The sequence below is a fragment of the Sturnira hondurensis genome, unplaced genomic scaffold (assembly GCF_014824575.4).
Source record: "Sturnira hondurensis isolate 20B ecotype Veracruz unplaced genomic scaffold, ASM1482457v3 Scaffold0024333, whole genome shotgun sequence".
NCBI lineage: Eukaryota > Metazoa > Chordata > Mammalia > Chiroptera > Phyllostomidae > Sturnira > Sturnira hondurensis.
In genome coordinates, this window is record NW_028096964.1 from 480,596 (window position 1) to 493,124 (window position 12,529).

The 12,529-nt window shown below is 44.5% G+C and overlaps 1 pseudogene; it reads left to right on the forward strand.

The window, feature by feature from the left end:
* The first annotated feature begins 6,446 nt into the window (after positions 1 to 6,446).
* Positions 6,447 to 7,814, forward strand: LOC118981559 (elongation factor 1-gamma-like; annotated as a pseudogene).
* Positions 7,815 to 12,529: the final 4,715 nt, after the last annotated feature.

A 12,529-nucleotide genomic window follows, 5' to 3' on the forward strand; every position in this document is an offset into this window, starting at 1 on the left:
GGTTGCCATCCCCTTCTCGCCTTTCAGGACAGTTTCTAATAGGTAGCACAGAAATAAAACATTGAATAAAAATGAATACTAAAAGATAAACAGAGCGGTAAAAGGCGAATGGTTTATATGTTAACTGAAGAACATGCTATACGTTTACTCTTAAATTTTACAGTTGTTGTAGAATATACCTAATATTAAATTGACTAGCTTAACCATTTTAAATGTACAGTTTTATACTGTTAAATGTATTCACACTGTTGTGTGACCAACAGAACTTCTCGTCTTGCAAAACTGAAACTGCCCCATTAAACAATCCCCCCTCCCCTCCCCCAGCCTCCCCACCGCACACCCACATTCAAGAGGCTCTGATCCTGACAACTCTGGGACCTCATCTAAGTGGAGTCAAACCAGATTTGTCTTTTTTTGACTGGCTTATTACTATACATTTATTTTAAACAAGAAAGTATTGATAGAATTTTTAATAAACTCTGGCTGTTTCTGTACAACTTGTTTCATAAACACTTCTTATTCTCTCTTTCTGATGTGTTTTCTCTTCCGCTCTGTTTAAATCCTTTATCCCACTACTTCTTCCTACCTCTTGCTTTCGGTGCATTTTATTCTCTTTCCTGTTTTTTCCTCTTTCTTCCTGTTTTTTATAACACAGCTGGATGGAAACTTTAAAGAATTAGTGCTCTGCAGAGTGACTTGTTGAGGATTGGCCAGGAAGGGTGTCCTGGTGAGAAGTATCTGTGCTTTCTCTCAGCCACTCCCCTGAAATCACTCAGAAGTGCTTCTCTTACCCCAAGGGGGCAGTCATCTCTCGTGTTTCGAATGAAAAGGCCTGCAAGTTGAGCTGCCTAGAAGAAAACGAACAAGGTTCACCAAGGCCACAACAGATTTTGTTTTCAGAGAAAGTGAGACAAATGTGACTAGGTTGCAGGGGCCTTCTGAGGACTGGGGGGAGTCCTGGGTCCACACTTGGCCAAGCAGGAAAGAGAAAGCTTCCAGAGGGTGGGTGACAAACAGGCGCTGAGAGGGGCCAGAGGCCAATTCGGTCCTGAGGGGAGGCCTCTGTTGGGGGAGTCAGCACCCATGGACACACAGGACTGTGCCAAGTGACAAGGCTGGGCCGTATAGTGCCCGGACTTAGGGCAGAGAGCCCAGAAGCTGGTGGAGTCTGGGGTCTAGAGATACCATGACTCTCTATGGTCCCTACACAACCCAAGGGAGCAGTAAGGAGCCTCCCATGATATACTTGTGCACTGAATTGTGTCCCCCAAAAGGATAGTGTACATTCTACTCCCCAATACCTGTGAATGTGACCTATTTGAAAAGAGAGTTTTTGCAGATGTAACTAGATAAGATGAGGTCTTACTTGGAGTACAGTGAGATTTTGATTTGTGTAACTGGAATAAAGAGCAAGTTCAGTTCCCCCCCAATCTTATATGTATTTTGAGGTTTAAATTTTTAAAAATATATATTTTATTGATTATACCATTACAGTTGTTCCATTCCCCCCCTTGATTCCCCTCCACCTGCACACTCCCTCCCCCACTATTCTCCCCCCCCTTAGTTTATAACCACGTGTCTCAATTTCTTTAGACTCTATATTTCCCCCACAATTCTCGCCCTCCCCCTGTCTATTTTCTACCTACCATCTATGCTCTTTTCTGCGCCTTCTCCCCCCTTCTCCTCCTCCCACCCCCCTGTTGCTAACCCTCCATGTGTTCTTCATTTCTATGGTTCCACTCCTGATCTAGCTGTCCTCTTGGTTTGCTTTTGTTTTAGGTGTGGTTGTTAATAACTGTGTGTTTGCTGTCCTTTCACTGTTCATATTTTTCATCATCTCTTTCTTATATAAGTCCCTTTAGCATTTCATATAATAAGGGCTTGGTGATGATGAACTCCTTGAACTTGACCTTATCTGAGAAGCACTTTATCTGTCCTTCCATTCTAAATGAAAGTTTTGCTGGATAAAGCAATCTTGGCTGTATGTAGGTCTTTGGATTTCATGACTTGGAATACTTCTTTCCAGCCCCTTCTTGCCTGTAAGGCCTCTTTTGAGAAATCCGCAGACAGTCTGATGGGTACTCCTTTGTAGGTGACTGTCCCCTTATCCCTTGCTGCTTCTAGGATTCTCTCCTTCATTTTAATCTTGGCTAATGTAATTATGATGTGCCTTGGTGTGTTCCTTCTTGGGTCCAACTTCTTTGGGACTCTCTGAGCTTCCTGGATTTCCTGGAAGTCTATTTCCTTTGCCAGACTGGGGAAGTTCTCCTTTATTATTTGTTCAAATAAGTTTTCCACTCGTGGCTGTTTCTTTCCCCCTTCTGGTACCCCTATAATCCAGATGTTGGAACGTTTAAAGATGTCCTGGAGCTTCCTAAGCCTCTCCTCATTGTTTTGAATTCTCATTTCTTCATTCCTTTCTGGCGGGATGTTTTGTTCTTCCTTCTGGTCCATTCCATTGATTTGAGTCCCATTTTCCTTTCCATCGATATTGGTTTCCTGGACATCTCCCTCATTTCAATTAGTTTAGCCTTCATATGTTCCTCTAATTTGTGGCTGTAATCTACCAATTCTGTGAGCATCCTGATAAACAGTGTTTTAAATTGGGCTTCTGAGAGGCTGGCAATCTGTTGGTCGCTTAGAGTTATTGGCTCTGGGACTTTGAGTTCCTCTTGCGCCATCTTTTGGGCTGTTCATGCCTGTTAAGTAGCAGGATCGGAGCCCTAGGTTTTCACCAGAGCAGGGCAACTCAGTCGCTGGGTTGTGACATTGTATGTGGGGGCGGGGTCAAAGAGGGACAATGGCTTCCCTCTGCTGCCTGCTGCCGAGACCCCCACCGGCACCGGTACCAGGCCCACGCGTTTCGTTCCATTGCATGTGAGTGTGCCACCGCTGTCAGCCCTCCACCACTGGGTTCGTCCCCTGGGGCCTGCATGGTGCGTCTCACTGTGCGCAAATGTGCAACCTTGGTCAGTCTGCCCTGCACCCCGACTGGCTTTGGGCTGCCCGTCCACCTAGCGCCTAGGTCGGGGGATCTGTCATGCCCGACCCAGCTCCGCTGCTGGCTCCGCCTCTCTTACCGTCCCCGTTGAATGGTTTGTAGCTGTCAGACTTCCATATAATTCCGTTTTCTGGTCTTTGGGTGTGTCCTAGTTCTCCAAAACTTTCGTTGTAGTCAAACTTGGTTGTGGGAGAAGGCACAGTGTTTCCACCTATGCCTCCATCTTGGCGGAAGTCCTGAGGTTTAAATTTTATTGCCAACAGAGATAAAGCTAGTACTTTTTAGAAACATTTTACATAGAAAAGAAGAGAAGATATATACCAAGAGCTTCCTGCTTGTTTTGCCATACTTTACATTTTTGCACCTCATTATTTAATTTTATGTAACCAAGTTATGACAGAGAATTGGCATTTTTTGTGGATGACAGATATGATTTTTCTATTTTATAGGTTCAACTCATATGAGCAAAAGCAGCTGAGGTGGTGACTGAGCTACTTCTCTTGTCTATTATTAGGTAAAAATTTAACAAATCTTTCCTGAGCACCTACTCTTTGTCAGGGGCCCAAAAAACATGAGCTCTCATAGAGCTCTCTCATGAGCTCTATGAGAGCTCATGTTTTACTTGTGTTGCATTTCATGCTTCGCCTCTTCAGTGCATATTTATCTTATTTTTCTATGTAAACTGAGTGCTTTAAAAATTCATGATGTAGCATATTCTACGTAATCACGGGAAAGTTACTATTTCTCTTCTTTTCAACTTATCGTAATGCAAAAGTTGTCCACATGCTTTCTGATTCTGACTGCAGAACTGAGAACATCTTGGTGATTTTCCCCCTTAATTAGAATTAGTTTCATGCTTATTTATAGGTGATTGGAGAAGTATGTCTATAACATATGAAAGATAAAATGTGATAGTTTCCATTTTATCGAACAAGAAATATTAAATAAACTGCTAAACTTGCCACCTTTCAGTTTAAAATTTCCATTTACTCTTTGCAAGGAAATTAGATGAAACAAGATAACATGAACTCAGTCTAGGCCCTCACCACAAGAGGAGCACCACAACATGGAATGAGTCATGGTCGTGTAGACTATGTCCTAAAAATATGGAGTGACATCCCCATCTCAAGATAGAAAGAGCCAGGAAATAGGGAAAATGAAATCCCAAGTGAAGTCATCTCCTCAAAATCTTTTCTCAACATACAGTTGAGAAAGAGCCCCAAATGTTCTAAGATGACCTAATTTAACCAGGGGTGGTTTGGGGATTTGGTGAAGAATCCTAAAACACATGAGCCAAAGGCGTGGGAGTAAGGGCAGCAGCTGCGACAACTGCAGCTTATGAAAAGAAAGTTTGCCTCACCGTGGACAGGGCCCTGGTCGTTACTTCCAGATTGCATGTGGCCCCATTGAGCTCTGACACCAAGATTAGACGAGATGAGGCAGATCCAAAGCCAGGACAGATGGAGAACCAAACCACCAGCCACAAGTAAAAACAGCCACAGCAGGTCTCCGTGCTCTTAACATTTTCAGAACTATCATAGCTCTTTGGATTACCTTCTATTTTACCATATGTGTGTGGCATTGTGCTGGGTACACCAGCTGGGGACTCTGTCAGTTGCTGAGTATGTTTATTCCCAGGATGCACCCCAGAAGTGGGATGATAACTAGGACGAATCTGGGAACCCATCCCAATACATCCTCTCCGCAAATCCCTACAGTATAGGATTCAGAGTTTCCAGGTGGAGATGCTAGGAGGGTATTGCTCCCAGAGAGGCCATGGAAGCTCTGCGCCCCTTCCCTCATAACTGTAACTTTCAGCCTCCAAAACTGTGAGGCAATACATTTCTGTTATTTTTCAGCCACCTAGTGTGTGGTACTGAGCTTAGTGCACCTCAGAAAAGGAATACTCTATTTATTATGGCCATTGCTCATTAAGTGCTTCTTACTGAGTTAATCACTGAGCTAAGTTTTACATAGGTTATTACATATGTAATAACATTTAATCCTCCTGAAACCTAATGAAAGGTTTTAACATTATCCCTACTTAACAGATGTGAAATAAGTGGGTCTCAGAAGAATTAAGCAACCTAAATCACACAGCTAGCAAGTTGTTGACCAAAGCACGAGTCCTGATGGGCCAGGCTAATGCTCTGTCATTTCTCTTGCATGACAACAACACCACAGACCAAAGCACTGTTATTTTTGTTCCAAAGTTATTTTAAATTTTATTTTGAAGAAATTTCAATCTTATAGAAAAGTTGCAGGAATAGTACAAAGAGCTCCTGCTGATCCTTCACCCAAGACCCCCATCCAGCTTTCTTCCATCAGTTGCCCCATCATTGTTTATAGCAAAAGACCCAATCTAGGATCAATTACTTTGCCTCTCTAATCTCTTCAATCTGAACACCCTTTATTGTCTTTGATTCTCATGACCTTGACATTTTGGAAGACTGCATGAGGGGGACCCTGGCCCACAGTGTCCCCCTCACAGATGAAATAAGACTGCAAGACATGATCTGCTTGGGGAAAAAAGGCTGCATAATCTCTCAGAGGAGAAAAGCCCTGAGCACCTTTTTCCTTGAGCTTTTATTGAGTTCAGCTTGCATAGGAATACATATCAAAGAAAGGAAATATGGTTTACAGACAACATTTCTGGGATCACCAGTGGCTTTTTCAGTCAGGGTTTGGTAGACACAGTGATGCCAATCAGCCATAAAACCTGGGGAAACAAACTCATTTTATGCTTAGACCCTAAATATTTAGTATGCATAGCTTGAGGGCTTTCTTAGCAAAGCAGGTTTCACAGGATTTAATGCATTCTTTCTCAGGCCTGATTGCCTGAGGAAACTGCCGTTCCAGCAAAGAGCTGCACCGCCCCCCAGAGGCATTGTTTCAAGTCTGAGTCAGGTGGGGGAAGCTAGGCAGCCAAGAGATGAGGAGACTTTTTACAGATAGAAAGAGGACTCAGGCTATAACAAAGCCAAGGGGTGAAGGTTTGTCACCCCTTCTCTAAACTCCCCTAAGTCTTTCCCTGATGGTCCCTTTGTGGCAGTGTCTGTCTCAGGTTGTTCCTCCCTTGAGGAATCTTATTCATCGTTGGCTAACCAGTCATCCACCCGGGCCAAGCAGGGGCATATGAGAGAGGGGATAGGATTTTGTCTCCTTAGTGGCTTATGTCCATAAGGCCCTTCTACTCAGCGTTAGCTGAGGGAGGCTACAGCTCCTGAAACTAGGCAGGGTGGTTCCCCACAACTGCAGGCATGTCATTTTGTAGAATGATCCAAAATGCAGGCCCATCCCACACTTCCTTATGATCAGACCATAAGGTAAGCCTCTTGGGCAGGTAAATCACAGGAGTGTGGTGTCCTTGTTGCATTCCATCAGGTGGCACATGCTGTCCCTCTGTCCCATTGCAGCCAGCATTAACATCAATCACTTGGTCAGGATGATATCCACTGATTACTCTACTGCAAGGTTGCCTTTTCTTCCTTTTTCATTAATAATTATTTTGTACACCTTCTTTCTCTGCGGAATCACTGTAGCAGCTGGGACCCTGTACACATATCCTGAACACTAAAGGGCCTTAAAGGCCCTCACTGCCTCTCAATACAGTAGGGCTCAGAACCATGTGCTCTCCACATCACCCGACTTCCACTCTGGACAAATCAACCACACCCCTGAATTTCTCCACAAACTTCTTGCCAGCAAGATTCCAGTATTTGAACCTGATGAAGGACTCTGTGTGTTCAAGAGCAAGGCCATCACCTACTATGTGAGCATTGAGAAACTGCAGTAAGTAGTCCAGAGGCAGCAATCCAGGTGGTAGAGTGGGTGAGCTTTGCTGACAGTGACATAGTGCCCCCAGCCAGTGCCTGGGTGCTCCCCACTTGGGCATGATACACCATAATAAGCAGGCCACAGAGAATGCGAAGGAGGAGGTGAGGCAAATTCTGGGACTGATGGATACTCACTTGAAGACACGGACTTTTCTGGTGGGTGAATGCATGATGGTGGCTGACATCACAGTAGTCTGCACCCCACTGTGGCTCTAAAAACAGGTCCTTGAGGCTTCTTTCCACCAGGCAGGCCTTCCCCAATACCAACTGCTGGTTCCTCACCTACATTAACCAGCTCCAGCTCCATGCTGTCTTGAGGGAGGTGAAACTCTTGGAGAAGATACTAAAAAATTTGCAGAGAGCCAGCCTGAAAAGTACACCCCACAGAAGGAGAAAGGATCTTGGGAGAAGAAGCAAAAACTCCAGGCTGAGCAGAAACAGAAAACAGCAGCTGTCTCTGCTCCTGAGGAAGAGATGGATGCATGTGAACCTGGGCTAGCTGCTGAGCCATGGGTCAAGGATCACTTTGCTCATCTGCCCAAGAATACCTGTGTATTGAATGAATTTAAGTGCAAGTACTCCAGTGAGGACACACTCTCTGTGGCACTGTCAGGTTTTGGGGAACACTTTGATGAGAATGGCTGGTCCTTGTGGTACTTCTAAAACGCTTCTGGGAAGAGCTCAACCAGTCCCTCATCACTGGAATGTTCTAGCAATTGGCCAAGCTGAGGAGGATGCCTTCAGCATCCTCTTTGGAACTAACAGCAGCAGCTCCATTCTGGAGTCTAGGTCTTCTAAGGCCAGGAGCTTGCTTTTCCTCTGAGTCCAGATAGGCAGATGGCCTAGGAGTCTATACATGACAGAAACTGAACCCTGGCAGCAAGGAGTCCCAGACAGTTGTTCGAGAGTACTTTTGCTGGGAAGGGGCCTTCCAGCATACGGTCAAAGCCTTCGATCGGGGCAAGATCTTCAAGTGAACATCTCTTGCCATTGCCTAACTGCCTGCTCCTGTTCTTCAGGGAGATGGTGGTCATTAAAGGAAACTGAGTATTGAAAAAAATTACTATTATTTTGTGGAGAGATCCTTTCAGACTAGGCAAGCATCCCATAGCTCATCACAATGACTTACTGGTTTGATTTGTAAATGATGGTTTCTTCATTCCACTATTCCTGCTACTTCAAGAATTTCCCCTTTCCTTATTGATATATTTATTCATTTGTTTATATTATGAAATGAAATTTTTAAAAGGTTAAAACATATTGAACAAGAAATTTGAAAATGGTTATTAAAATTTCTAGTTAACTAGAATGGATTACTTTTACTACAAATTTTCATGTGAGAAAGCCTGACCTAAATGTTGTTAATTTCATGGATTTCTGTTCCCTTCATTACCTTCACTGTCACCCCACCCATTACTGGTAATAGATTCAAAGTACTGTTAATGTGGAAATAGATAACGTCACACAGTTGAAAGGGTCAGGCCAGTTTCCAGCCCGCTGGACTGCCTATGACTCAATTATCCCGACTTACTTGATAGCCTAAGGCTTCATCAAAACTCTCTCTCCCTGCACACAGTAGACATCTGGAGTCAGCCACAATGGCCAGCGGTCAGACTGACCCTCCTGTACCTGGGAACAGCCCAGCCCTTTACCTAACCTATTGTCCCAGCTCACATCCTGGAACCCTGAGGTGCCCACCTGGAAGAACCAGAGACTAACCGCTACCCACTAACCACTGCCCTGTCCCCTCACAAACCCCATGCCTTTTTGTTTAAAATCCCCATTCCTGCCTCCCCCCAGGGCTGCAGTCTGTCCCCAACTCAGCCTGACAGCAAGTGCAGCATCGAATAAAGGCACTTGGATCAATTCCTCCAGTTCCTCCCGCCTCTATCTCCTGCACATTTCTCACAACAGTCAATCGTGTGTATTTCAGACATGTATTTAAAAGGTTGGAGGATCTTATCTTATTCACTAGAGAAAAAGGATATTTAACAAATTTACTGAGAGAATTTACTGAGTGTGGCTTCACTTTTAACTAAATCAGAGAGTTAATATCTGTGAGTAGAAAAAGCCATTAGACCGGCATCTAACAAATAGCAAGGGTACACATCTTTCTTTGGGATAGTATATTATTGATATACTATCATGAAGGCAATTACAAAATATCTAGAAAACTTTGTTTTGTTCAGAACCATTACTCCTGTTTGGCTTAGGATTAATGGAATCTTGCAAACATTCCCTATAACATTTGGACCAGAAATTTAGCAGTTTTATAAAGTCACTTTTCTTGGGAAGCTTTCCTACCACTATTTGTGGCCTAGGGTAAGACACATAAAACTAAGCAGAATTGGTTTACACTACCTATTTCAGTCAAAAATTATTTTAGCATAAAGAATGAAACAGACTTTTGCCAGAAGTTGGAGGCACTTCAACTAATGTAATCTAAACACATGGAGTCCCAGCCACTGCCAGGCATCTAAACTGCAAGTCATCGACGGTTTTATGCACTCGTTTTCTTCTCTGAAGAGCTCATGTTCGAACATGAATGTCAGTCATCACTTCATAGGGATGTTAATACTAATAATTCCTTGCAATGTGTCTTCACGGAGTTCTGGAAGCAAATAGGTATGAAGAGGAGTCAGCCCTGTGGAAATTTCAGCCTTTCTTGAGTTTATGCCTGTTATCAGAGCTGCCCTCAATTTCTTCTTCCATTTCCTATCACCCCAAGGTAGAGAAACACTAATAATTGCTGGCAGAAAATGTGCCCTGACTTCCTCTGGGCAGAGAGAACCCTGGAAATTCAATATGCAGTGAAGCCTGGTGAGCTGTGTCGGACTTCTGCTCAAGCTCCCCTGGCTTCTCGTGAGCTCCGCCCCTCCGCTGGGCTGCTGCCTAATTCAGGCAGGTCAGGGAGGAGCCATGCAGATGCCGCAAGTGTGCTGTCCAGGCGACTGTCATCATCCTTTCAGTCTGTTGTTCGTTTTTCCATATAATTAAATTCTTTATTACTTCTAGACCAGGGGTATCAAACTCGTTTTCACATCAGCCTCACTGATGGGGGCCCTGGTGAGGGTCAAAAAGGAGCTTGATGCCTCTGGTCTAGACTCTGTGGAGTCTATTTTTGCTTTTATGCCTAGAACAGCTTCGTTTCTTTAATAATGTTATCATACTCGTCTTATGTTCCTCAATTAATCATATTCCTCAGTCATGTTCCTCACTATGCGATTACATAATTTTTTTAAAATCGCGTGTTACATTCGGATTTTGGATGCTTATTCAGTTCAGTGTAGCAGATACTCTGTATGGTACCCATTCTACTCCCAGTCTAGCACTGTGATAGGAGCTGGAGGTACAAAGAGAAACAACCCAGGAGAGAGAATAATCCAGAGAGAGGGAAATCCAGCAGTGAGGACAATCCAGGGGGAAGAATAATCCAGGAGAGGGATGATCTCGGGGAGAGGATAATCCAGGTCTTGTCCTTGAGAGGAAGTGGGAGAGACAGGGAAGTGAAAAAAATACACGTTTATAAATAAGAAGAATTAAGATATTAAACCTATACCCCACACAGATGATTCTGTGATCAAATGTAAACGGTTATATTAAAACGTCCCTTGATATGAACAAAGCTCACAGTTTTGACTTATTTTAAAATTTCATGAAACCCATTCCTGGATACTGGACTACCTCCTTTATCATTTGCGTCCTCTCTGGTCCCTGGGCACCTCTCTCATGGCAACGCGTCCACAATGCTTTCTGAGCTAGCACTTCAGCTGGCATCTCGCCTCCTACCGCCTCACGGTGAGGCAAAGATTTGACAGAAACTAGGATCCACTTTTTAAAAACAGTTGTTTTGCCCGAGCTTTTTCTTTTCCCTACACAAATAAGTCACCCTCAGGATGCCAATAACATAGCATTGGAGCTAGATTCCTACGGTGGACAAAACCCTAAATCATCTCTGAGTGGATGTATAAACAAAATAAATATTTTAGAGTCAGATATCATAACTTTAATAAAAATTGTGACTCATTGCAATGACTCACTATTCACAGGGAAAGTTTCATCAAACAGGTTGTTGGAAGTGATTCTGAGACCACTGCACCCCTTGCCAATTGGTTAACAAGGGCCCTCAGGCAGGGTTGTTGAGTGTGGGCTTTCCCTGCCCTGCCTGTCCACTGAGGAGTTGGCTGCAAGCTGAGCAACGACCAGCCAGTGACCACTGCAAGGCAAGGCTTCATAGAGGGGCAGTGTGAGCACTAGGCCCAACCTCCCACTGAGGGTCACGTGGTATATGTTCATAGGTCCTTGAGGTTTTACAAGAACAATTTTTCTCTCCCCCCACACCCCATCCCTCCATTCCACTCTCCTCATAATCTCCTTATAGCTTGCCTTAGGTTGTATATTAGTTTTCCAAGGTTGCAATAACAAAGTACCACAAACTGGATGGCTTAAATCAGCAGAAATTTTTTCTCTGAAATCAAGGTGTTGGCAGGGCCACATTCCCTACAAAGGTTCTAGGGAAGGATTCTTCCGGCCTCTTTCAGCTCCTTATGACCCCAGTCTCTGCCTTCACCTGCACTGTGTCTCTCTGTGTCCTCTCCTATTCTTATAAGGATACCAGTCATTGGATTTTGAGCCCACCCTGAATTCAAATGACTTTACTTCAATGTCTTTTGCAAAGACTCAATTTCCAAATACAAGTACATTCTGAGGTTCTGGGCGGATGGGAATTGGGTGGTGGGGGAGCACTACTCAACCCACTGTAGCTTATAAAATAGAAACTATTGCCTTCATAAGATACTAGGAGAAAAACTTGTGCTTTCTCTCCCCTCTTTGGTCATTCCTTCCCAAAAGAGGAGGAGGAGGAGGATGGAAAAATCCCCAGATGGTGGACGTTCTAGATTTCCTCGGTCCTAGAAATCTGCCTTTCTTCGGCCACATGCACTCAAGCTCCCTCATCAGAAAACTTATCAGGCTGATTTCTGTGTTTGTCTGGGCTGTGACCCTATGGGCAGTTTCAAATTGGGGCTGGGGGATACTGTAAAAAAGCCTCTTCTGGGGCTCAGGTCTGAGGCCCAGTCTCCAGTCCAGCTTGACCAGTAATACAATTCTCATCTGTCAAACTTCTGGGAACACCCCTCAAGAGGTTGGACTCCTGAGGCGGTAAGGGTATGACTGAGAACCCCGGGGTCCCCATCAGAAGTCTCCTGATGCAGTGAGACATGGGGCAGTTTCAGCTATTCGCACTGTCCTAGCAGACAGGAGGCTATGGCCCCAAAGAGAGAATTCCCAAAGCCCAGCAGGCCTGCATTTGAAGGTCAGATGATCTCCCCTGGGAGCAAGGCCCTGAGGATTGAACTATGTTCCAGGTTAGAATGTCAGTGCGCAGGCCTGGGGACCATCCTCTTATAGACAGACTGAAGTGCAAGTGTGCGACCGGATTATGAAAAGGAGAGTTTAAGAGGGGAATCAAGACATAGTTCCACTCCTATCACCATTTTCCTGATGGTTCCCAGGTTGTTTTCTCCCAAGTCCTGCTGAGGGAGTGGGGGTGGGGCAAGGTTGAGTAGGGATCAGTTAGGCCCAGTTGGGGAACAGCTTGGAGGTGGAGGTGGAGGCAAAGGGCAGCTACCAGATGTCCTGTTACACTTTCCCTGCCCCTCAGGCTGAAGCCTGTGATGTAGAACCAGTCTTT